This window comes from Pelodiscus sinensis, chromosome 23 (genome assembly GCF_049634645.1).
Source record: "Pelodiscus sinensis isolate JC-2024 chromosome 23, ASM4963464v1, whole genome shotgun sequence".
Lineage (NCBI taxonomy): Eukaryota > Metazoa > Chordata > Testudines > Trionychidae > Pelodiscus > Pelodiscus sinensis.
In genome coordinates, this window is record NC_134733.1 from 11,906,490 (window position 1) to 11,933,100 (window position 26,611).

The 26,611-nt window shown below is 52.0% G+C and overlaps 1 protein-coding gene across 4 annotated transcripts in view; it reads left to right on the forward strand.

Moving 5' to 3' along the window:
• CASZ1 (castor zinc finger 1) overlaps positions 1-26,611 on the forward strand; it is a 272,945-nt gene that overhangs the window by 41,567 nt on the left and 204,767 nt on the right. For all 4 annotated transcript variants that reach the window (XM_075906425.1, XM_075906429.1, XM_075906426.1 and 1 more), the window contains exon 2: positions 4,806-4,946. The gene's annotated coding sequence lies outside the window, so the exon portion shown is untranslated. The remainder of the gene's footprint in view (positions 1-4,805; positions 4,947-26,611) is intronic.

The following is a 26,611-nucleotide window of genomic DNA, read 5'->3' on the forward strand; positions in this document are numbered from 1 at the left end:
CTCGGCGAAGAGCCGGATTGACTGTATGTAGTTGACCCCGCTGGTTTGGCTGGGCTGCTGCTGCTTGGTGGAGAGTCGCCCGTGGAATTATCAAAGGGAAAACCAGGCAGCTCCTGTAACTTGGAGGGCTAGTTCCTGAGTGGGCACAAATGGGTACAGCTCCAGTGAAGTCAGGGAGCTGTACAGATTTATGCCAGCTGAGGATCTAACCTCAGATCTTTAAAAAGGGGGAGATAAGGAGGGAGCAGGACAGAAGACCCATTTGTGAAGCCTTCTAGAAACTTCAGGGGGGTCTTCTGAGGTCTCGGGATTGTCTCCTGAGGAAGTGGAGAAACTAGTGCTTCCCCAAGTCCCCTTGCAGGACTCTACATTTTTGTGTCAGGGAGTATGTACAGCTCTGTGGTCAGCCTCTAGCAGCACAGTACACCTTCGCTCCAAGTAGTGCCACACTACTCATTAGCAGCTTTCGGCTCCTGGGGGGGGCCACCCAGATGGGTTTTATTCAGATGTGGGCCGAAGGGTGACACAGACAAGCCTTGCCTGTTTGCTTTTCGGTGTGGCCTGTTTGTGTGTCGTAGCAGGTGTTCTCTGATCCCTGTGTCTGGCCCATTTATGCCTGTACTGCAAGCCTTGCTGATATACCCCTCTGCCTGCACTATGAGGGGCATCAGTGCTCTGGGCAGACCCCGGCAGCATTTATAGCCTTACCCCATCCCTTGCAGTCATTTAGCCTCACAACCGACTGGGAGATGGTTTAGTGTCCACGCCGTGGCATGGGGGAAGCCTGGAGAGGTGAAATGATTTGCCCAAGGTCACACACAGGCCGGCTTGGAGCACAGATGCCCTGAGCCCTAGCTGACATCTATACCACAGGACCATCCTGCCTGCCGTTGAGATGACCCTCTTAGCAGGTGGAGATGGGATGACCTGTGTCAGCTCCGGTCTCCGTGGCAACCCTTGCCCTTCCAGGCAGCTCCATGAGGACAGGAAGCTTTCCTTGCTCTCAAGCCTCTGATCTGGTGGGCGACTGCCTAGCCTGCACAACTGGCATCTGGGGTGCTGTTGCATTGGACTCTGTGCCCAGCGGGCATTGCATGGAGTGGGTCGTCCTCCTCAGCCTCACAGTATGTCTCAGCACTTCTGTCTGGGCTGCCAGCTCTCTGGCTGAGTGGATCTGCGTGGTGGGTGCTCACCTTTTGGACCTGCTCAGTCCTGTTCTGTCTCAGACCAGAGGAGAGGTGCTGATTTCCCATGCACCCCAGAGCCTGTGTCTGCCTCACTGATCAGTTGTCCTGCCTTGCTTGTGGCTCTAAGTGCTGGGTGGGTCAGGCCCATCAATCAGCTGGCTTCCCCAGTTGGCAGCTGTTGCTGCAAGCCGGGTTCCCCCACAGGCCAGCCCATTGTATTCTCCCTGCCCAGCACAGCACTGCTCACGGAACTCAGTGATGATAAATCACAATCCTACAGGCCCTCTCTTCCTTGCCCTGCTACGTGTTTTTAAAGGGCCGGTCACCATCACTCTGGCATTGAGGTGGCAAGGATCCCAAAGCACTCTGGAATATAGACTTCAGCCACTGCTGACATGCAACCACTTCTGGGGTGTGACTTGGCAGCTGTTTAACAGTAGCCCCGCACAGCTGTTTGACAGGAAGAGAAGCAGAGATAAACAATCCAGTTGCAGGGCTTTCGGGTTACTTGAGTTGGAGTCTGGCCAGGACAGTGGGGTTCATCCCCTATCTGTTCCTATCAGAAGTGCCCAGGGATGTTAAATGAGCTGTCAGGCCCATGGAGTGATGTGGGTGCAGCTGGGCTATGTAGCCACTCCCTTTAGAGGATGGCATTAGGAGCCTTTTGTTTTTCCCCCTGGGTTCTCGTGGGCACGTACTATGGTGCCACTGCAGCCTGAGGGGAGAATGGCCCCTGTCCTCACGCACATCGGAACACGCTAATGTTTCCATTTTAAAAATGCCCTTTAAAAAGTCAAACAAAAAGGAAATAAAAACTCGGAGGAAATTGCCTTCCCAAAAATTACACTAAACTGACACTCAGGGCCTGGCATGACTCCATCGCAGCCAGGAAGCTCGCAGTTAACCAGCGCTCTGCCATAGTGCTAGGAAGCACTGGAATCCCAGAGCAGGCTTGAAGCATCAGGACTTGGGTGTCTCTGAATGGGCATCCCGGGGGGAGGGGGGGATTGGATATCTGGGGCAAAGTTACCATGAGCATTTTCACGCAGTGGTGGACACCTGTGGCCCTGCCAAACAGGGTGTTACTTCCAATATGTGCCTGGCACTCGGTGCATTATGGGCAGGGTCCTTGTGTTAGATCTGACCAATGATGCCACACTTGTCCAGAGGACCCCCTTTTTTGGGGAGCGAGCAGTTGGGTGTGCTCCTGGAGACAAAAAGAGCCCGGAGTTAGGTCTTGATATGTGCAAACTTGCCCTCAGCCTTTCTTCCGTGAGGTGAGTTCAAATTCTAACAGGAGAGAGGATGAAGTTGGGTCTCTTCCTTGTTCCCCTGGTGCACACGATTCAGTGTGATTGACAGCTTCTGTTCCAGCTAGACCCTGGCATTGCGGGGTGCTGCAGGAAACAAGTAGGGTGCAACAGTGGGGTTTTTGGGGGCCATAAGTCTGTGCAGTAGGGTTAGTGGAGGAGACTACAGGCCCTGTGTGAGCTGCATTGGATGGAGGATGCCTGCCAGCAGTATGCTTAGCTCAGCCCAGCGCATTCAGCAGTGTGTATGTGCGAGGACTGGCTTCACTCATCCGTTTTCATCAAAGAAAATAAACAGGCTCCTGTACCTGCTGCTGCAAACAGCTGGGCGGGATGCAGAGAGAGCAAAGCAGAAGTCTGGCCTCAGCCCTGAAACTGCCAGCGTCACTAGGTCATGAGCCAGGCTGCTTTAAGCCAGCATTTGGGTGGGAATTTTCATGACTTCGGGTCATCCCAAAGAGGGGACTGTGTGCCCCAGCTGTGAGCATCTCTGGTTTCAGGGGGCAAAGGGGCTGGTGTGTGCTAAGTCTGAAAATACTTACAGGTTTGGAAGTTGAAACGCAAACAGGAAAAGCCCTTTTAAAAAATGAGTGTAGTGGATATTCAAAACAGGGATTGCCATGGAAACGCCACAATATTTGCTTAAATTGACACAAAGGTTGCTGGTTGCAGGGTTCTGACTTCTTTGGCTCCATTTTCTTTGGCCCAGCACCTATCACAAATTGATCTCAACAGCCCCTCTTTGTTTGGCTGCTTTTATTTTTATCTGACGGAAATGAAAAAACCCTACAGCCTAGAAATCCCAGATAAGGGATGAAATATTGTGACAGGGACATTTTTTATTTTGTTTTGGTAAAGAAGACACAAGTTTGTTAAATGTATTTGTTCCCACTAAAAAGAATCTGGATTGTGACTGGCTTAAGTGGTTGCGATCCTGAAGAGGGTAAGAAATGTGGTAGAGGGGGAATAAGAGATCTAAGAGGAGCTAGAGTTGAGAAAAGGATGACCTGGTGGTTAAGACAGTGGGTACAACTAGACTGCGGGGGATGAGGGAGGGAGTGTTGGGGTTGGGGATACTGGAGGTATCCTGAAAAAACTCAGCTGTGTCCAGGGAACACGTTTGCTCTTTCACTTTTTTTTTTGCGAAAGAGCAGACATGCTTATGGAAGCCCCTGTATTCCTCGTTCTACAAGGAAGAAGAGGGCTTCCAAAAGAGGGTTTTTTTTTTTCTGACATTTGGCCGAGTCTAGGCAGCACAAATGTTGGAAAAGCCTCTTCCAACAAAAGAATCGGAAAAAGGTACACAAAATGCGTAGCACATTTTGCGTACCTTTTTCCGACAAAAACTTGTAGTCTAGCTGTACCCGGTGTTTGGGATTTGAGAGATCTGATGTCTGTTCCAGGTTCTACCACAGTGTCACACTATGACCTTGGGCAGGTCATTTAAACTCTATGTGCCTTGGTTCCCCCTCTGTGAACTGCAAATAGGGATACTGTAGAACTTCGGAGTTTTGCACCCCAGAGTTATGAACTGACCAGTCAATCACACACTTCATTTGGAACCAGAAGTATGCAATCTGGCAGAAACAGAAACAAGACCAACAAAGCAAATACTGTACTGTGTTAAACTACTTGAGAGTGGGGGGGGGGGAGTTTAAAAAAAAAAGGAGACAAGGAAAGTGTTTCTGCGCTTATTTCATTTGAATTAAGCTTGCCAAAAAGCAGCTGCGTAGTAGAGTTTGAAAGCTGTAGCAAGTCAACGTTTAGGTGTAAACTTTTGAAAGGACAACTCTGATGCTATAGAGGTTCAGGGTTACGAACAACCTCCATTCCCGAGGCGTTCGTAACTTGGAAATTCTACTGTCCTTTCTTTACTGGCTCGATTGCAGCCCTTGTGGGGCTAGGGACTCCTGTCACTATGTGGATGTGTAGCACCTAGTACAATAGAGCCAGACTTCTGCAATACATGGAATAGTGAATGACCCTTAAGTTTAGGGGATGGAACTGCTACCTTATGGGGGCAGCAAACACTGCTGAGGAGGCTACAAGGGAAAGCCCTTCTCAGCAAGTGGCATGGGGGGGTCTGTGTCTTGGCACCCCACTGGCAATCATGTAAAGGATCTGTAAATTGGCCTCTGATTGGTTGTCTCACAAGACGGCTGCACTGTGCCTCAGTGGGCCAGGTCTGTTTCTTCTCCCCTCTCCCACTGAGCTGTGTGCTGAACTCTGTGAGTGGTGGCTGGTACTGACCGGGTGTGTGAGAGGCAGTGGCTGGGTAAATAATGCACTGTTCTTTTCCCTTCCTCAGGGCAAAGAGACTTCCCCAAGTGAAGGGAACTCATCAGACTCATGCTGTGTCCATCAAGGACCTGTGGGGAAAAGCTCCTGATTCCCATCCTAGCTGTGTAGCTTGGAATGAACATCAAGCCCAGTGACTTGTGGATGCAAGGTACCGGCTTCCCTTCTGTATTCTCTTCCTCTTGGTTTGAGCTGTGACCAGAATCTGGGTGGCCTCTGGGTGACGACTGAGTCTCCGTGGGCTTTGCTGGAGCCACTGGGTGCAATCCTGGCGTGGAGAGACTGTACTGAAGTTGGACCACTAGGGTGGTGGAGTATATGGGTCATCAGTTCTCTGTGGCAGTGATTTGCTTCGGGGTGGCTTACAGCAGGACTGCGGTATCTCCAGCGCTGAGGGGATGGTGTGTCCCCGATGATGCAGCCCATTTGTGCACAGATGGGAGGTTTGGTGGCACCTTGGACAGAGGCGGGTCATTTTGAACCACTCCTGTGTTAGCTGCCAAGGCTATGGCTGGTAGGGTGGGCTCCATGAGATGGATGCCCTCAGTGTGGGAGAGAAAGGGGCAGGCTAGGGCATTTGATTCCATGGTTCTTACCCCTGGGTTAGATCAATGCCTGCTGATTTTCATCTGTCAGATGCTGAAGTCTCCTTCTCCTGAGTGTCCAGCATTAGCCCTTGGCCAGGGGGATGCCTGGCAGGGCTGGAAGCAGTTTCTCTGCCTGAACAGCGAGGGCATGAGGCAGCCTCAGGTGGAACTGGAGACACCGGCTTGAGAAGGCCTGTGCTGGGAAGTTCCAGGGTCCGTAACGCCAGCGCACAGGCTGGGGTGTGAGGGTGGGACTCTGCTGGCTTAAAAACCACTTTAACCTCTTCAGTGGTGGCTCCAGGGGCAGCAGTTCTGCTGTGGCAAACACAGAAGTGTTTATGTGCTGCTGGTATTCCAATTGTATGGCGGTCCATCACCGGGCCCATGGGCTAGCACCAGAGGCACATCGGGCAAATAGTGGTGTCCTTCAAGCATTTCCCCAAAACAGGACTGGTGCGGCATCATCCAGGAGAGGACACATGCAGTACCGGCCACTGGCAGCGGGATAACACTTGTCTCGCTCCTAATGTCCAGGGCTCAGTAGGGGAGTTGGCAGGGACTGCTGCATGAGGTTTGCTGCTGACAGGAGGAGATGTGGGTAGTGGCTACTCTGTGGGGATGATCTTGCCAGAAGTTACCTCCCTGAGTTGTTGCTGCCCTGAGGGCGGTGCTGAGAGGGGAGAACAGCAAAAAACACCTGACTGACGCTCGTTCTTAGAGGGGCTCAGTGGTCGCGTCACTCTGGAGACGTCAGCTCATGTTCCCTCCAGGCCCCAAGTGAAATACCACGCTGCAGGGATCCAGGGCGGCTGTGAGCCGGGGGAGGGGAGGGTGCAGTGGAAGAGCCAAGAGGGCAGCACGGGATTGGCACAGCACGAGGAAGGATGGTTTTGAGAGTGAGACGCTAGCCTGGACCTCGGGAGATCAGCATACAAGCCCGAGTTGTGCCGCAGATTTCCTGTGCAGCGGGGAATGATGTGTTGGGGGTGGAGTTATTTATGTTCTCCGGGCTGCTGTTTCCCTGGCGTTACTATTTTTAAATAGCTGTAGCAATACTTCCCTACCTCCCAGGGGTGCTGAATGTCAGGAGCTCAGCTGCTCTGGTGATGAGCACCTGAGCTAGACCTGTAAGGACAAGGACGCTGCAAATCAGGAGGCTGAGGCTTCTTGCTCGGTGCCTCCCCAGTGTTCCAACACTAAAACTGCCCCAGTGCCTGGCTGGCTGGCTAGTTGGGGGTGGCTGGTGTTGAACGGTTTAGGGAGGGAGCTCCAAGGTTTATCCCTGGGGGGGAAGGTTCCAAGCACTCTGTGCACCCGGTTAGAGCCATGGCAACCCCTTGAGCTCCAGAGGCAACAGGTCCTGCCGCTTAAGGCCCCACCCTGTTGGTGAGATTTCCAGGCTCTGCTGCTGTCAGAGAGTGGGGGTGGGGGCCTGGGATAAGGGAGCCTTATGGGCTTCCCAAATCAGATGCAAATACTGGGACTTGGTTGTGGCAGCTGAATCCTCCAGCCCCTCATCCTTGCGTCTGGCTCCACAAATGCACAAGCTCTGTGGGCCCCCAGCCCTCCTGGGTGGGAACTGAGGGCAGGCTGTTCAGTGGTCTCTGCTCTGTACCTGGTGAATGGGCACATCCCATCTGAGGGGAGGGGAAGATCGGGAATGAGCAGGTGGGACAATCGGGACTACTGAGGATTAGGCTCTGGATTAACAGGCACAGCCCGTCTTGCGGGAGCTTTGTGTAGATTTAAGGGGCATGGCATATTGGAAGGCCCTGGCATATAATGGCGGCTACTGTGCCTCACAGCCGGGCAGATGACTGTGGTGCCTTTGAGAATCATCTTTCAGGGCAGGTGGAGAGGAGTGTGGGGGATATATGTGAGCACCTGGTAGCATGAACCCATATGGGCTCTACCCGGATTGTCCCAGGAATGGCGGAGCAGGAGGGGAAGGGACTAGAAACGGTATAAAAGGCCAGGTGTGTGTAGACGAGAAAGACCTTTTGTTTGTGCCATAAACCAGACCATGCAGCATAGGACAACTCATCTGAGGAAACAGCTTCCAAAGATGTGGGTTGCACTTTTCCTCTGACCTCCTTCCCACAGCTCTGCTCAGATAATGCCCAGCAGTGAAAGGCGCTGGGTTGGCGTGGGCCGTAGGTAAGCACTGAGTCCGAGCTGAGGGGACTGGTGCACCAGGAAAATCCTCCGGCTCTTGGTTGTTTCTCTCACATTAGAAGCCTCTTCAGAGCCTTCGTCTTCTGCTGCTGGACACTTGGCACGTTGCCCTTCAGGTGCTGCTTTCCAAGGGCTGGATCCATAGTTTATGGAAGACAATCCAAGTCTTTCCACTGATTTCAGTTGCCTTCGGATTGGGCCTCAAGGACAGTTGTCCATGGTTTCCCTCAGGATTATTAGACTCTCCAGACTGAAGGGGTTGCCTGTTTAGCCTTTCAGAAACGTGGGTTGGTGATTCCTCTTGCTCAGGACTGGAATCCCTTTGTTTGTTCCAAGCCTCAGTCCCACAGCAAGTTTTGTTCCTGCCATTTTCAAACAAGCTCAGTTTGTTTTGGATGACAGAGGCTGCTTGTTGACTCCCTGGCTCTCATCCCTCATCCCTGGGCTGTTGCTGGTCTGTTTTACTTTCTGTTTATGTTTAGTTTCAGGCTGTCTCGCCCTAGAGCAGGTGGGGAGTTCCACTTGCATAATGGGTGACGTTTGGGTTCCCAGCAATAGGGGAATAAACACCCAGAAAACAAATGGAAACACCAACAACCCCCTCACTCAGCCCCGAGTGACACCTAAATGTGGGGCTTAAGCCAAGCGGACAGGGTTCCTTTACTGGGGAGCTGAGGGCCACTGAACACTCCCTCTCAATGAAGCGTAATGGGAGCTCTGCCCGCAATAGGATCAGACCCTGACCCGCCCCAATTGACCTTTTACAGCTCCTCTCACATCCTGATGCTCTCTGGGAATATAAAGCTGTCTGGCAAAATCATTGTGGAAATTTGCCAGCCTGGGTATGAAATGGACTCGCCTACCTTTACCCTCCAGGAAATTGTGTGATGGTTAATCTACCCATTGGAAATATATATGCCTATTTCTTGCCTGGGATCGGTGACTTTTTCCAGTCTAAATAGTGTATCCAGGTGACTGCTAGAATGTATCTATTGACTCAGACATGCAGTATCTACCAATAGCATGCTATAACCCTCCCTTCTGGGACTATCAGGCATCTGCTATAATGTACCCATGTGGGTTATAATTGGCAGGACACCCCCCAGTAACAAGCTATGACATACAGTGACATGCGAGAGCATACCCAGTGAGGCTGTAGTATCCCTGCCAGTATTGGTAAACTATAAACATTTGTAGATATGAGAAGGGTGCAGACACTCAGCTGAAAATTATGGGGCACCAAAAACTTTGGGAGGCAGGCCATTTGGCAGTGGCAGCTGTGTTTGGGGGGTGGGAGGCATCCCATTTTCCCAGCAGTACGCCCAGATTTTGTCCCTTCTACTCCCGCTCAGTGTGAATAAGTAAAACCCTGTTGGTGTGTGTAGGGAGAAGTGACTCTGCCAGCTGGTTATGCCCAGTCTAAAGTAGTGCTAAGATGCCAATTTGGGCATGAGATCCCCTTTGTCCTGTTGCTGCATTTCCTTGGGATCTCTGGCAGCTTCCACCCATCAATTATACGGAGAGATGAACATATAACCACTCAGAATGGGAGATGGCAAGAGCTACAGGAATTGCTATTCTGGATCAGACTTTGGGTCCATCCAGCCTGGCCTCCTACCCTGGTTAGGGATCTCAGACCCCCTGACTCTTTTACAGATTCCGAGTTGTTTCCCCTGGGTTTGCCCTGTGCTCTCACATGTTACATCCTGCTGCCATCAGCCATACCATGGGTTGTGCATGAAATGCAGAACCTGCAGACAGCTGCACCAATTCCGTGCTGTGGAGATGTTGGTGTGCGTCGGGGTAGGCAGTCATTTTTGCAGGGGGGTTCACTTCACAAATTTTGATAGGCGGTTGTGGGTTGTGGGCCTTATGTGGAGAGGGGCGGGTGGTTTCCACTCCTGATTTCGCATGCTCCCCCATCCCTAGGCCAGTTAGGGCCTGGAGGCTGGGGAGTGCACGAAATCATTCACTGTTGCAAACAGCTGATGGCTCCCTCTAGGTGCCGCATTCCCCTGGTTGGGGGAGGGAGCCGCCAGCCACTTTGAACAGCAAATGACTTCATGCACTTTATTGGCCTGGGGGGCGGGGAGGAGAGGGCAGGCCACAGGTCGGATCAAATGGCTTGGTGGGCCGGATTCAGCCCATGGGGCGTATCTTGCCCACTCCTGGTGTGCATGATGGTGGGACACGAGGGAGGAGACTATAGAGCCCTCACAAAGCTTACTGGTTTTTTCTTTGATGTCCCCCAAATAGTTGTCTGGGGGTAGTGCCTCACCTCCAGAAGGAAGTGGTGTTATCCCAGCATACCAGCCCTGTTGATCACACTAGATGCCAGGGTTAATCAGATGTACCCTGCCCTTTAAAGCAAGCTGTGATTGGACCAAAGATTTAGTCTGGCTCCTGGGTCTGGATGGGTCTGAGCCCTGGCTCACTTCCAGACGAGGCAGATCAAACTTTGCTAGAGTAGGTGCTCTCACACTTGGCCTGACTGGCCCAATAGTGCTTGGACAGCGCCCTTCCAGTGTGGCTAAGTGGTGGAAAGAGAGGCTGTTAAAAGCCTGTCTGGGATAAGAGCAGGGTTGTCACATCCATCTGCTCAGGCCCTGACAAGCAGCAGATCCATATTGTTAACATATTGTCTGCCATATGGACTGGCTCAGCTCTCCAGGAACGCTTGGGAGACCTGACCTCTAGTGTGACAAGATGCGAGCATGAAGGACAGGTTGACAACAGCCCTTGGGTCTCAGAGTGTGAAACCATGTTTCAGCCACTTCCGCCGCCTTTCGCTGTGCCCGCATGCGCTCGCTCTCTGAGGGCTTTTTCCTCCCTCTCCTGCTTTCCGCATCCCTGGTCTGCACTAGATCAATGACCTTCACTCATAACCAGACTGGACAGTTCTAACTCCCTCCCCCAGGCCTTCGATCAGATGTTTGGTTGGCGGCTGTGGAAGGCTGAATGGAGTGGGGGGGGGAGGGGGAGGAAGAAGATTGTGTGTTCAGCAGGCTTGAGAGCCAGTCCTGCCATATCTGGTCTGAGAGCAGGACTGGTGCCCAAATCTGAGAGGTCCTAGGCACCCCCTATTCCCGGTGATACCGGGATGAGGGAGGGATGTGTGTGATTGGTGTCACTTGCGGATCTGGCCCTTATTGGGGACCGAAGTAGATTGGAGGTGCTCAGAGGAAGTCAGAGGAGGAGGGCTGATCCCAGGGTGGGGAGAAGAGACATCCACCTTTCAAGTGGTACAGAGTGATTATGGAGCAAAACCCGGGATAAGCACAGGCCATCTCCCTTCAAACCTGCCTGTTGTTCCAACCAGCCCATTGGCATCACACATCCAGCCAGCTGGGTCACTGGACAGTCTCCTTCCTGATGGGGAGCCCACTGCCCCAGGGGAAATATTTTACTGGATGTTCAGCCCAGGGCTTTGCAGGCAGTAAATAGATGGTCTCCTCTGGATGGGCTGCACGAGCTGCTCCTCCATCCATGAGTGCAGAGAGCTGTTAGGTGGGAGCAGGTTTGCTAGAGCCCAGTGCACATGCAGACCCTGGCAGGGTCAGAGAGCCCAGACTCCCATCCGAGCCCACGCAACTCTGTTTTTAACCCCGACTCAGCTGATTTTAGTGCAGACACGTCCATTGAAACCAGAGTACACAACAAAACCCAGTCACCCATCCTTCAGTGAAGTCTGTAGCAGAGTTCCCATTGACTTTGGTGGGGCAAGAATTTCACTCTGGGTGGCCTTAGGGAAAGTTATATCCTGTTCAGGAACTTTATCTCCAACTGCGGAGACTTTCCTTGCCACATACATGTAACCCTGCGAACATTCATTGTGTGTTTGTGCACTGAGGGATAACAAAATGAACGACAGCAATGATGAGTCTTAGTTTATTTATTTAAGCTTTAGTGATGTAACAAACCTGGTTTTATGCTAATAATGACTCAGCAGCAGAATTGGGAGGAGAACTGAGATCTCCTGACTCTCTTAGCCACTGGGCTGCGCTTCCTTTCTGATCTTAATAAATCCATGGCTCGTGCTTTCTCCTGTCATAAACAGCCACGTGTGCTAACAGGTTGCCGCACCTTTATTGCAAGAATAACAAGAAGCAAAGTTTAACAAAAGCTTTGTAGTCTGAAGTACAGGGTCTCGCTAACTTTAGACTCGCTTTCATCTCTGGTCTAGGGCTCTCAAACGGATCCAAAGGCCATCAGCAAGGTATACTATACAGCACAGGTATACTTCACTTTATTTGCATAACATGATCTGATTGGCTAGAAAATAGTTCAGACCTTTTCTGGTGTTAGTCAGAAAAAAAAAAGTGATTGAAGGGCAATTGGACCAATCAGTGCTAAGTATGCGAATGAATTTCCAGACATAACACTAAAAAATGTGGTTCTAAGGAATCTATTGATAAAACCAAAAATTTTAAAAATGAGCAAATAAAGTAAAGTAAAGTAAACGTGACCCCTTCTGATGCATTCCTCTGTGGGGTGCATTCCAGAGCTAAGGCTCCGTCTGTGGAACGGCACTGGAAGTGGGACTTTTTACTTGCTGGTTTGAACATGCGAAAGCTGTTTCGGTGTACTATCTTTGTCTACTAACTTCACATTTTAATTCTAGAGTGGTTTGTTTTTCTTTGAGTAGGGAGGTTAGTCCCCCTGGTTTACAAGTTAAAGTAACTTCAAAAAATATGCCAGTTCATCAGACAATGTTAATCAATTTTAAGCAATGCAGCTAAGGCCTGTGTTCACCTTCTAAGAGGAAAGTCTGACCCAATCTGTTAAAGCAATGAGGAGTCCTGTGGCACCTTAAAGACTAACAGATGTATTTGGACATAAGCTTTTGTGGGCAAAACCCCGCTTTTGTCAGATACATCATTTATTTGGGTATAAGCTTTCTGATAAAGTGGGGTTTTGCCCATGAAAGCTTATGCCCAAATACATCTGCTAGTCATTATGGTGCCAGAGGTCTATATTGTTTTTGTGGCTACGGACTCACATGGCTGCCCCTCTGGGATTTGTCAGCCTAGTTGTTGGGATTCTTGTTGAGTTGATTATTGCATGTTCTATCACTTTAAAGACCAGAGGAGTGGTGAGAGGTCAAAAGTAAAGTGAGGAAACAATATTGCAAACACCAAGAGTTCAAAAATCGCAATTTGGGCCCCCGAAATCATGAGATTGGTTTAAAAATCAAGAGATGTAAAAATAATTAAATTTGGATTCTTTTTAATCACCCTCTGGTCTCTGTGGGTCACATTTTTAGGCTTTCCCCTACAATCACAAGGGCTGGGAACGTACCTTTTTACGGAATGAAAACCATGAGCCTCAGATAATCAGCTGCCACTGGGGAGCTGGGGTTTTGAGAATAACAGTAACCATTGTGAGACTCCTAGGAGTAGGCAACATGAATGCCAAGGGGTCTTGCAGAGAATCCTTGGGGCAGGGGCTGCCAGTGCTGCTACATGGAGCAGCCAGTGAATGATGAGAAATGCTTGCTTCCCCTTGCACTGGGAATGGGGGTGCTGACCCCACAGCATTCCTGCCCATGGGGGGAGAGAAGCTTAGCATGGAAAAGGGTCTTTTCACTGGAATTACTAGACCCAGGGATGGGCTTGAACAAGCACCCTAGGTCCAAATACCCAGCTGTGGGGAAGGTTCCAATCCAGGTCTGAACTTGGAACCATGGAGCCGCGACCTTTAGGCCCATCATTCTGGAAAACCAGGCGTTTGCAGAGCTGCCTCTCCCGACTCGTCTGTGCTCAGCCCTAAGGAGAGATGAAAATGGCCTGGGTGGGAGAGTAAAGGATGGGAGTGGAAGAATGCTGTGGAGCTCCCCTGCAGGATTTTTTCCCCTCCAGCCCCTTCCTGCATAGGACTGCCAGATCCGTGCCACTGCACCCCTCTTGCTGGTGCCAATGGTAAGCTGCCCATGCAGCACACTATGCTCTATGTCAAACCCTTCCACCTGTGGCTCCCCTCTTTTAACCTTGCCATGTCCTTCCCTGGCCCCTGCCCTCTGTCACCCCCCTGCCTTTCATTCCCCTAGGCCACTCTTTATAGGCTCGCTGGAATCCAAACGAGATTTTTCTTTCCCTTGTTTGCCTCACTTCATTGCTCCCATCTGTTCCTCTAGTCCCTCAGTTCCTTTCTTTGCCAGAGCCCTGTGGATTTGCTGCTCTCTGCTGGCTCAGCGGGTTGCCCCTCGGGACAAGGGGAAGTGCGGGAAGAGTCCGGTTCATAGGCCTGAGTTGGCGGGGTGGAGAATGTGCTTCTTCAAATCAATCTGTTTTCTCCTCCAGAAGTGCTACCGGGGAAAGGCAATTAGAACAGCCTGTTTTTTTATTAAGTAATCTGTGGTAAGAGCTGGTAAGGAAGTTGAGCACTGCTGTGACTTGATATTTCAGCCTCCCCAGGTTAACTCAAAGCAACCCCACCTGGCAGAGTGGTGAGGGAGAGCCAGTGCCCAGGAGCTGTTGTGCTACGGCTCTCTGTCTGGTGCAGAGTTTCCAACTTGTAACACAACAAAGGCCTCTGTCATCATGACTGCTGGCACTTGGACACTAATGGCTGGGGGGTAGTCAGTCTGGGGAAGGGGCACATGCTGAACAGGAGACTTTCTCGTGGCTAAGAGACCCATTTTATAGATGGGAAAACTGAGGCACATTGAAGGGGGAGACTGACAAGGTCATAAACAGTTGGGAGAAGAACCCAGATCTTCCCCGCCACCACCACCCCACACACACCCTAATCACTAGACCATGTTGCCTCTTAATTGCACTCCACACTTCTCAGGTGTAAATCAAACTGAAGAGGGACAGCACGAAGGGTTGGAGGGGAGAACAGCGTGTTTGGCCCCAGTCCAGTGCCATGTGTCCCAGGACCATGTGGGGTTCTGAAGACTTTCAAACTGCTGGAAGAAATGAGAACGTTGAGTTGCCATCTATCAATCCTCTTCCCCAAGCAAATCCCACTTCGACATGCCCACTGACCTGCGTACCCCCGCTCATTCACGCCGCACACCCCTGCATCCCGCACCAACGTGGGGCGATGTGAGCAGCCGCGAAAGCCTCGCACTTCCCCTTGGAGAAGGCAGGAGCGGAAAAGGGATGTTATCCCTTTAAACAGCCACACGCCAAGCTTCTGCTGTCCTGTTTTATCTGAAGTCCGACCGCATGTTGTTCCAGGGCCGATCCGCTTTAGCTAATTAATAATCTGACAGGAGCCACCCAAGGGATTAGCCGCTGAGACGAGCTAGGCCAAACCCCCGGCAAATGAGCCCCGTGCTCCCTGGGGACAGGGAGGTGACTTGGGGGGGCGGGGGACTGCACCGCTGGCAGCAGGGTGACGAGGCCCTGACGGGGATTTATGGCATCTGGGAGGGTGAAGGGGAAGCAAAGGGTTGTGATTTATGAGATGTAAACTAATAAATCAGTTAGAGGAGGGGGAGCACCAAATTAAAAGATAACGTCTTAAAGGAGCAGCATTAATTTATGACGCTGCTCCTAACGGGAGCTGACCTGAGAGGCTTCCCAGTGAAGCCCAGTTACAGCTTCCTCCATGCCAGGTCTGGTGGGTGGGGAGAGGAGGAGGAGGTAGCAGCCAAAGAAATGACACCTGCTCTGTCCCACGTTTCACTGGAGTGTGTGAGCAAGTGCTCTGTTTTCGAGCTGCAAATCTTCCCCCTCCTGTGGAGCAGAGGCAGAGAGGAGAGCTCAGGCACCTTGCCCCCTTTGGGTGCAGCTGATCACTGAAGTTGGGAAGCAGCAGGAAGCCACTAACGCCCACAGGGTGTGCAAGGCAGCCACAGATGGCCGGGTGTCTCGGTCTGTCTGAGCAGCACCTCCCTCTCTGCTGGTTCCTTCCCTGGATATCCATACCAGCGCCAAGCAAGGAGATGTATGGCCACCAGAGAATGGCCTGCTCACCAGACTCCCTAGTCAGACCTTTCTGCTCCCGGGCGGCATGATGCTGAGTGCATTGGAAATGCATCTCACACAGGATCTCACCACTTCCCCTGCTTGTTCCACATTGCTGAGCGGCAGAAGGGTCCCGGTATGGGACGTGGTAAGAACCCCTGCTCTGGCGGTGGTCCTTTGCCCATGCTGTGCAGACAGAAGCTCTGGTTCCAGCCCTGCAGAACTTCCACGCTAAGCTTCGGCAGAGGGCATGTGACAGCAGAGGTTGGGCCAGTCCAATCATGCCGCTGCACTGATTAGTTACTCGCCTCTCGTTGTGCAGAATTGCAAGCGTGCAACCCAGCGGCTTTCTGCGAGGCTTCCTCTCTGGCGGTGAACCTGGCTGGTCTGATCACTGGGCTGGGATGAGGGGTTCCTGAGGGCTGCTCCAGGCTCTGACACTGATTCTCTCTGCGGCATTGGGCATCTCCAATGCCTGCTAATGTCAGCTAAGAGCCCTAGGTGCTCAGCACCTCGGCAGCTGAAGCCCACATGCTCTCTGCTTTCCCGATCAGTCTGATGAGGATAACTGGGGGGGCCCACCAGGGGCCGAGGATCAGATGGTAACTGTCTGTAAAGCGCTCCTACGATGGAGTGTTGCTTCTCCCATAAGCGCAGCCCTGGAAGGTTCAGAACGTCATCCAGGCAGCTCCAGGGGTTGAGCCCCCTCCATCTTTCTATTGCTTGCAGGGCTCAGAGAGGTCTAGGATTCACTAAGGATTCAGAAGGGTCTTTTTGGTCATGTCTTTTATTGCAGCCTTTTCTCTCAACAGGGGACCCAGGAGAAGGCTTGGAGTCCTTGCCAAAGGCCCAGCCCTCAGCATTGCTCCTGCCGGACTGGCAGGCACCCTCCTGCTTGGGGTCAGGTGTCTGTGCTGGGGAGAGCATCCTTTGTGTTTTAGGTGCCCCTCCCCACCATTTCTGGAGGCACCTGTAGGCCTAAGAAGTTCTAACGAAGCTCACCTGTCTTAAAGAAACCTGCTGGTGACAGGCCTGGTTGAGGGCTCCCTTTGCCAGCCCATGGGAGGGAGCTCAGTAGTGCTGGCTGGCAGAGGGCTGTCCAGCACTGAGCGTGTCTTGATGCTGAGGGGGAGCCATCCTGCCGGGTTCATGCATGGAGTCCGGGGATTGCACAGGCGAAGATGGAGCCGGCTTTGCTAACTTCCCCATGCTGGCATGTGTGTTGGTGGGATCTGAGCATCATCCATGCCCATTGGCTGGGGCGGGAACTGAGCACCATGCCCAAGCGAAAGCCGGGGGGCCCTCCCTGCTTCTCGTCTCCCCCCCCTTCAGCTCTTCAGCCCACCACGCTGAGGCATCCTCTTGTGGTGGGAGCCTGTGGGGAGGCTCTTCCGGAGGCTGAGCTGGCAGTCGCGCCGTCACTGCCTCTTACACACACAGCCGCGGTTTGGCCTCCTTTCTGTGAAGCTGCCAATTGCCCACGCCGCCTTCTGACCAACATCATTAGTGCGGGTATTTATATTTCATTAACGACATTAAGCCAAAATGGTATTAAAAGCAACACCAGTGATAAATAGCTTATTAATAAACAGGGAGCCGGCTGCACCGCGCACAAATTCAATCCCTTCCTCAAAAGCCTCTCTTACAACTCAAGCCGGCGCTTTTAACCCTTGCTGTTCTGGAGGGGATTGAAAGACTGGGGTGGGGGAGATACAGGCAGGTAAAATCAAGCTTGGGACCAGTACACTACATCTCACGCTAAAACAGCTGATTGGGTGTGCCTGGGGGGTGGTTCGCTATCTTTCAAACACCCATTGTATTGGTGCATTTCAACCCGCAGCCGATCAGGGAGCGAGAAAGCAAAAACCCAGGGAGATTTAAGACCAAGGCGAACATCTCTATTTGATTTTTGCACTGTTCCCGCCCTGCTGCCCGTGAGAACTGAAAACAGCTGGCCCTGTCCTCCCCTTTCTATCCATGTTTATTCTGGGGATTAAGAATTTTAGAAATGTGGCTTTTCTGGTCAGGTTGTCAATCATTTAATTATCATTTTTGTTATTGTTTCCCCCTGCTCCTTTATTCTGCTAAATGACTTTACTTCTCCCTCCCTCCCCCAGTACAAGGGCTCCTTTCTTGCTCTTCAGTTTCCTACTTCCAGCAGTATGTTTATTGCCGTAGAAACTTGTATCACTTGAGGTTTGGCTCCCGGAGCCCTCAAACCACTTTTCCTAGCTTGGTTTCTTCCCTTTAAGCACAGTATCTTTGTACACACTCATCCCTGTGCCCACAACAGAAGCCTGCTCACATGCCCACTGCACGTTTTCTCTCACAAGTGCATGCCACACAGGCATTTCATGTGCCACACCATGCCTTTTACTGGCTCCCACTCCACCCCAGGTCTATTTTCTGTCACTCCCCCAGCACACAAAGGCATTCTCTCCCTTGCTTGTGCTCAATGCAGGCTCTTGTGCAGCTTGTGCACTTGTGCCACACTCCCCATGTGCCCAGTCTTGCACATGCACACAACTCAGCCTTCCTTGTGTACTCCACAGACAATCCCTGCAGATGTTCGTGTGTGCTGATGGGCTCTTGATGTGCATGATGCAGTCACAGCCTTGCACACAACACCACTGCACAGTACCTTCATATCCACAACACGGGTGGACTTCCTTGCATGCTCCTTGTGCCTCATTGAATCCACAACCATTGTGCTAGCCAGGCACATTCTGACCCCACACCTGCATGTACACAGCCGACTGTGGATATAGTAATTAAGGGCTAGCGCTCAATGGTCCCTCTAAATGTTTCCTTCCATGTGCAGAACACATTTTATGTGCACCAAGACATGTGTGGATGTGCACCATCAATAGAAATGCATGCTAGAGGCTATGGGCACTCTGATATTCAGCTGAGCAGCACATGAATTTCTCCTGGGGGGCTGCCCAAGTGCTCTGTTTCCAGGGAACACTGCTAGCGCATTAATCACCTGTTAGCTTGTATCCTCCAAGGTTCCTGGTTTTAGAGGGATGGGCAGCCTCTGCCATGGACCTAGGCTCTCTCCACTTGGGCTCTCCCTCCATCCTCTGCCACTTTCAGGAAGAGACAGAGGGACCTAGACAGTAACTAGTGCAAAATGTAGTGTCATTATTTATGTTCATATTCCAGCTCCAGACCACGGCGATTGCCTTGAACTTCCTCATCAGGGTTCAACCCCCAAGAATCTCCTTTGTCTTCTCTCCCTTCCTTCCCAACCTGCAGACTCTGCATTTGGGACTGAGGGCAAGGGGGTGCAAAGAGGCTGCAGTCTGGAAGGGAAAGTGAGCGGGAAAAGATGTGGCCCCAAGGGGGTGCAGGGTGGTCTTTCCTGCATCACCATCTGGCTGTGTCTAGTACAAGATGGAGAGCTAATTAGCTAGAAGGGCCAGCTTGCAGTGTGCATTCGCATGCCATTGTGGCTATGGCACAGATTTGTGTGTGTGCTGCATGTCTGTCGGTCAACAGAGCCACAGATCAGGGGTGTGCTCGCACTTGGATGTATTGAACTGGTCTCTTCCTGCATATTCCAGCTCCCTAGAATACAGACAGTGTTGGAGACAGAAACTGATAGGGGATGGGACGACTGTAAAAAGAACTTTCTTCCTTTTTCCTCTAGAGAGAATAATTTTCTACAGACACCTGGAGCCCAGCTGGGCTTGAATGCTTGAGTGGGGCATGGAGCTTGGGGACTCCTTGGTGGTAGATTTGGAGCTCTCGGGGGTATTTTTATGTGTGATAGCAGTGAAACAAAATTGGTCCTGAGATCCAGTCCACTCAAAGTGAAGTTGGTTTGGTGACATCCTTCAAATCCCCACCAACAAGCTGCCTAGTGTGACCCGGCTTGAGAGAGGTCTGGGACAGAGAGATCAAGGTCAGGTTTGAGGGGCTTGGACAGAGCAGGGTGGCAAGTGAATGGCTGGAGTAATAGGGAGGCTGAGGCTCCAGACTGAGGGGCATTGGCAGAACTCTGGAGGGGGAGATGCTTGCACAGAACCTGTCTACACCACGCCTGGCTTATCCCAGCAAGATCTTTCCTTCGCTCTTACGAGAACTGAGACTCACAGATATTTCACAGCGGGTGGGAGTGAAGGAGGAGAAAGCAGGCATCAAGATAATCATGATTTCCCCAGAGCCATGCCAGGAAATCGGAGGCTGGCATCCAGCAGTATCTCTTCTGTCTCGTGCCTGCCACCGCATCGAGGGTAAACAAAGAAACAGCACGGCTTCCCCGCACCAGTCCCGCAGTCCTTGCTCCGGCATGGAATGCAGAGGCAGAGGGACTCTTCCTTCTGGGTCATGAGAGGACATGTATGTACGCCCTCACGGGCTGCCACGTCAGGTCATTGGCAGGACCCAGGTGGTGAAGAGTGAGGTCAAAGCACTCAGAATGTGTGACCGTTCTGGTCCCGATTGGCAGGAGGGGGTGTCCCTATGTGGAGGGGACCCAGCAGCCACTGGGAGCTGTGTGTGAAAGGTTCAGCGACGGAGAGAGGGACTGAGGGAAGCAGAAGGCCCTTCAAGGGTGTGATAGCTGCTCCGCAGGGGTTTCTAAGGAAAGGCTTTGGAGACTCACCCCCAAGGAGCCTCTGGAAATAGCCCTGAGGGAATCCTCCAAACTCAGTCCTACCAAAGAGAGGTCACTTTTCCACCCTGCCCTTGAATGGAGGCCACCTTGAGAGAGGCCTAAATTGTAGCTTCTCAAGGGACAATGCCAAGCCTCCTAAAGGTGATGGCAAATGCCGTCTCTTTCCCCTTGTTCCCACTCCCTCGTTGGGCCAGCCTTTCGGACACGTTGAAGGATTACGGATTGCATATTGATCCCCATTACCTTCAAGCTCTGAGGTGACACTTTTTTTTTAAACCCGATGGGTGTGACGTCTTGCATCCCACCCTAAGCTGCTTCCTTCCTTTGTCTTCATGGCTCTCCACTTCTCGGTGGCTTTTTACCCATACAGGTGGTACCTCCCTTAACTGGGACTCCCTGCTCCGGCAGCATCCGTGGTCCAGCATGGACCACAGATGTTCCTGGACTGCAGAGTCCAGGAAGAGGGAGGTCTGGCGGCAGGGCAGGAGCTCTGTAAGGGGCAGGGCGACTCAGCCAGGAGCCCAGAGTGTGTGTGGGGGGTGGGGAGGAGGATGTATGACATGGCGTGGAGTTCTGGCCCCAGCAGAGCTCCCTGACCCCAGCGGCAGCCAGGGAGCTCTGGCCCTAGCCCAGGCTGCAGAGCTCCATCAGCATTCTGGCTCCAGCTGCCGGGAAGCTCCAGCCCCAGTGGCAGCCAGGAAGGTCTGGCCTGGGCTGCAGAGCTCCATCCCTGTCCCTCCGCCCCGGGCACTGAGCTCCAGCCCCAGCCATGGAGCCAGGTGGCTGTGGAGCTCTGGCCGTGGCGCTTTGTGTGCGTGCCCCATTTCATACCCTGGCAGTGAAAAGAGGAGTCCCGTCACTCCTATCCCAGCCCCATTGCCCTGGACAGCTGGGGTGTCCTAGGAGCTGAAATGAGTTTTCTTTGTGACCCATGGGGCTGATCCCAAAATGTCTCTTGTGTCCAGCCCCATCCTTTCCCCATGCTCAGGAGCCGCGTGTTCGAGTGTTTTTATTTTCATACATTCATAGATTCGAAGGGACCACTGCGATTGTCTAGTCTGACCTCCTTCACAGCCCACCTCCCCAAAACAATTCCTGGAGCAGGCCTTTGAGGAGAACATGCCCTCTTGAGGGTGCTGAGACCATTATGACTTTCTGTATCGGCGCTTCATCCCTCAACAGGAATTTTAATCAAACTCAACTTGGGGAGTGCTTCAAAACACAGGGCCGTAATTAGAAATGTGAATTTATGGCCTCCTGAAATATCCCCCCATCTCACCACATAAAACGTGTGTTTACCTACCCCCGACCCACCCCCCACAAGCCTGCCTCCCAGCACAGGTCTCATTGCTCTGTTCCTTCTCAGCCACGGCCTTCCTTGTCCAAGCCCAGCTTGTGGCTGAGCTCTGGCCGCCAGGGCTTCCACAGAGAAAGAAGGGACTTGCCTGGTTCTGGGGGAAGCCGGCATGATTCTTGAAATCATGTTGCCTTTGGGGACTTAATAAATTAATCTATCTGGTGACAAGCACCGTCAGCCTTTGCAGGTTTCCTGTCAAGCTGCTTCAAAGGCAGCCTTAACCAGTGTCTATGACCCCCTACTGCCTTGGGGCCATGGGGAGGGCTAAGCTGGGGAAGGTGGGGCTGGTAGGGTGGATCCAGCCTGGAAAGTCAGCCACAAGTTGTTGTGCTGGATGCAGCAATTCCTGGGCACCTTTCTTTGGCCTGTGCTATCCCAGAAGTCAGACTAGATAATTCCAGTGGTCCCCAAATATTCTAGAGCAGGGGTGGCCAACCCATTCAACGAAGAGAGCCGAAACAGAGGGGGAAAAATGCGCAGAGCCGCATCAGAATTGTTGAGGGAAAAAAAAAAAAACGCTGCCTCTAAAAACCACAGGTTAGGCTTTTTGGTCACACCAGGCTCCTGCTGGCTGATGCCATCTTGCTGATGCCATTGTGCCATGCTGGACAGCTCCCCTGCACATGATGAGCACAGGGAAATGGGGGCCGTTTGTAGGTGTGCATGGGGTGACAGCGAGCTGTGGGGAAGCTTCGCGAGCCGCACTTTCAGGGGTTAAGAGCCGCATGTGGCTTGCGAGCCACAACTTGGCCACCCCTGTTCTCGAGAGAGCCCCTTGCAAGAGGGTAGCTCAGCCAGGCCTCAAAGGCAGGTCCCAGGGAGGAGTCAGTCACCCAGACAGCAGCGCTGTCCGTATTCATCTCTGTGGTTTGTGTCTGGCCGTGTGAGCTTTCTGCTCTGTGTGCCTGAGTGTTCTCTTTAAGACCGCTGTGAGAGGAGTGGGCAAAAAGAGGAGTGAGTCCAAACTCAGTCCAGGTACCTCTTTGCACTCTTTTTTAAAGAAGGGGGCTTCCCAGAGGCAAGATGGGATCTCTGTGTGTGGAGGGGCTGGTGGGGTGGCTTAGGAGGACGGGCATACAGGGAACTCCACCATGCACTTTTAAAGCAACAGAACATATGGCTGTTGGGTGACCCAGGGGCTCTGGAACGTGATGGCTGTGCAGACAGCTGCCAGCCTGGGTCAGGATTAGGGAGAGCTCTGGATTTGCTGATGGAATTTCGCAGAAGTGGGTAAATTAGACTCTGGCTGGATGATCCTTAGGTGGATTAAAGGCAATTTTAAACCCCTCCTCTCCCCCACTCCCTCTTTTTTGGGGAGTGGCCCAGGCACAACCCCCACTAAAAATGAAAGTGAGAGTCTTCCCTTTTGAGATTTGACCCGGAGGGTGTCCTGAACCTTGCTAGATGGCTGGCTTGAACCTGGATTCCAGTGCAGTGCCAGTCTGTACTGACCACACACCAAGTGTCCTCTCTTCCCAAATCCAGTGCCACGGGGGCTGTTAACACTGGCATCATCTCAGGCTGGCAACTGCTGAGGGGGGCAGGGAGAAAGGGGTTATCCTAGATCCTCCCCCGGGATCCACTCTTGTGCTCTCATTTTCCTATAACCGCTTTGTTTTTTGGCTAATTAAAGGCTCTGCGGTTTACAGCCTGTGGGTTTTCTTACTTAGTTCCTCAGCAATTAACTCCTGCACTAAACCAGGTTTTGGTGGAGCTGGGCGGGATCCTCCACTCCAAACTTTCTGATCTTTTCCCTTTTAACTCGTGTTTTGCTCTCTTCTTCCCTACGCCCTCACTCCCCTCATATCCACCTGTCCTCTGTACCTGCCCCCCTCCTTGTGCTCCCTTACACTACCCCTCCCGTTTCTCTCACGTCAGTGAGGGGCAACCCAGGCTAGTGAGTGGGCCGCACGAGCGGCCCTCCTTCAGCTCAGTGGGCCACGAGATTGTTGTAACCAAGATGGTCTCCCAGGAGAGGGCAGTTTTGCTCCCTGCGCCGGCGTACCTAGAATTTGGGGGTTGTGCCGATGGAATCGTAGCAGCACTGTGATTGGATGCAGAGGGAGCACACGGATCTCATGGTCAATGTTGTGTGCAACCAGCCCGCCCCTCCTTCCTGTGCCCGTGCTTTATGTGCTTGTCACTTTTGTAATATCAGTAGGAAAACCTGAAGAATCTGGCACCCCTGTGCGTAGGCAAATGATCAACAAAATGTTTCGTGGGCCAAATGTAGAACCCCAATGGGTGGCATGGGGCCCTCGGGCTGCGGATAGCCCACCACTTCAAGTCCGTCTCCCCTTGCCCTGATCTCTTCTCCCCCCTTGCTCCACACCCTGGAAAGGAAAGGCAGACCCAGACAGACCATTCTCCCTCCTTATGACCCTATATGGCAGTGTTTCTTAAACTGTGTTCTGTGGCACACTGGTATGCCACGAGGCAGTCGGAGGTGTGCCGTGGAGAACAACAGAATTCAAAATGGCAGCCCTTAAAGGGGCAGGAGACCTTTTTTTCCTCAATAACTTTCCCCCCGACCCTTTTTCCCCCTGACCTTTTTTATTTTTTTATTTTTTGCTCAACAAAAAATCCTTGGTGTTCCTCATAAAAAAAAATTACTGTTTGGTGTTCCTCATTCTTAAAAAGTTTAAGAAACACTGCTATATGGCTTTCAAAGGGCCAGGGAGTCCAGATCACTTCGCGGTTATAGAAGCCTCAAAAAGGTTTGATTCAGTCCACTGTCTTGTCCCGATGGGAGGCCTCTGGAGATGGAGATAACAGGAGGGGCAGGGCTGGCTGTGATTGTCCCAGCTGGGCTGCCCGATGCAGGGAACGGATGGGCTCAGCTTCCTCTTTGCTTGGCAGCGGGCACCTCTGTCCTTTCCCTGGCGCATCTCCAGGTACTGTCCCCTCTCCTGCCCTGCTTGCACTAGGCAGCACCCTGGAGTCTGCTGTTCTTCTCCTGGCCCACATGGATTTAGAGCGTGTCCTGTAACCGCTGCCCAGAGCTGAGACGGCTGGTGTGTAGACCGGCGGCTTCCAGAGAGGGTTTGTGGCTGACTGGGACGCATTCCTGGGATGATTTAAGGTGTTGACTAGGATGACCTAGCGAGGGCTGCTGGAGCAATCTGTCCTTGCTTGGGCCCGACCCTACCTCGATCTGCTTCATGATTACGTTGGCTTAGCTGAGAGGGCCCAATCTGTACCACCCCCTGCACTGAGATCACCTCCCCCACCCGCAGCAGATGAAAGGTCAGAGTTCTTGTGCCTTGCTTTGACTTGGAAACTTTCTGCCCAACTCTCCTGGAGTCTCGCCCCAGAACAGCTGAGCTCCTGTCAGACATGCACAGGAGGTAACAAATGTTGGATGTATTTGTTGTTCTGAGGGTTGTGCTTTTCCCCCCAAGAGCTGTTTCCTTTAATGCTGTGCAGCAGTGCAGGCAGCTGTCCATTTCAATAAGGAGTGTCAGTGCGGAAGCACCTCCCTCCCCATCCCTGGGCTGGCTTCACCCACCCTCCCCCAGCACCCTCTGCGATACTGTCACACACACATCCTTTGTGCATGTGCACACGTGGCCGCAGGACACTGTGTGCAAATACCCCTGGGAGCAGAAAGACAGACGGATGCTCATAGTCTCTCTCTCTCAAGCTCGCTGGGCAGATGCAAACTCACCTACCGGCAGTGTGCACATACACATAGATGCATCACAAACACGCATACTCACATCTGCACAAATATGTTCTAAAGTGCATACGCACCTGCTCATGCAAGTGCCAAGCACACATCACACACACAAATCCTCAAGCTTTCCAGACAAACAAATTCTTGCACATACACTTCCTTGTGCGTGGCCACTGTGCACTCTACATGCTCACAACATGCAATCAGATGCCGCTCTTTGAAATGAAGAAATCTGTGTAAACTTATTTTGGGGAGGGAAGCAAAAATGATAGCTGTCTCAAATAAAAACCCATAAATGCGCACACAAACTTTCTGTCATCTGCAAAAAAATATCCAGCCTCAAACGCTGGAGGTCTGAGATGGTTGGAGCGCAGTAGGAAGAAAAAACCCTGCTTTCCAAGGACTGATTAGATGGCATGCCAAGTGTATTAAATTTTGCAGACATTTTAACAGCAATATGCTAGATAGTTGGGTGTCCCCTGAGGCTGCTGGATTTTTTATATCCTTCACAGAAGGTCAGAGCCCTCTTCTGCCTGCCCCCCTCCCTCCTTCTCTCCCTCTCTCTCTCTCTCTCTCTCTTTCTGTCATCATCCTTCATTCTCTTTCTTTCTCTCTTTTCTGTGCGCTCTGTTTCTCTTCTCACTTAGTGCGTGTAGGAAATAAAAGGTTAGTTCTTTGCAAGTTCCCCTGTGAGTGGGAAAACTCTCTCATTCCCCCGTGATCTTTTGGTGAAGGGATGGGCCTGGTTTTCTTTCTTTCTTTCTTTCTTTCTTTCTTTCTTTCTTTCTTTCTTTCTTTCTTTCTTTCTTTCTTTCTTTCTTTCTTTCTTTCTTTCTTTCTTTCTTTCTTTCTTTCAACATCATTGCTTCCCTCCCCCCCCCGCCTTTTATTTTTACAGCCAAAAAAAGGGGGGGGGGCAGGAAAAGAATCCATCTGGCATATGAATAATTTAAATGGCTCAACTCTGTTCCTGTTGCTGCTGTTTGCTCTCAGTTCTTCCTCGCCCCCCCTCCCCTCCATGTACCCCCCAGGGTATGGGACTCAGAGGTAAGGATGTGTTGATTTGTTGGAGGAGTGTGACATGGGAGCGAGGCAGTCCCCATCCCTTAGCCATTTGAATGGGGTTCAGGGGTGGCTGGCCTCCCTGTAATCTCTACAGCACAAGGCTGCTCCTGAATTGCTCGCTGACCAGCTGGCTGGGGTGGCATCCCTACACACGCACCTCCCCCACATTCTCTGCCACTGTAGTGCTGCTGGCCTTTTCCTTGGGCTCAGGGCGTTTTTGGCAGATACCCATCTCAGGCAGTTCCCCCTCACCAGGAAAGGGACAGCTGTGGGGGCCAGGTTTCTATTTTTGGTGGTGCCCAGATTGGGTCCAAGAAGCTGAACATAGGATGAACCAGAGCAACCACCCTGGGCCCCATGTTTTTTTGGGGGGGACACGCTTCCAGAGAATGTGGAGTCTAAGGCAGCTGGGTAGTTAA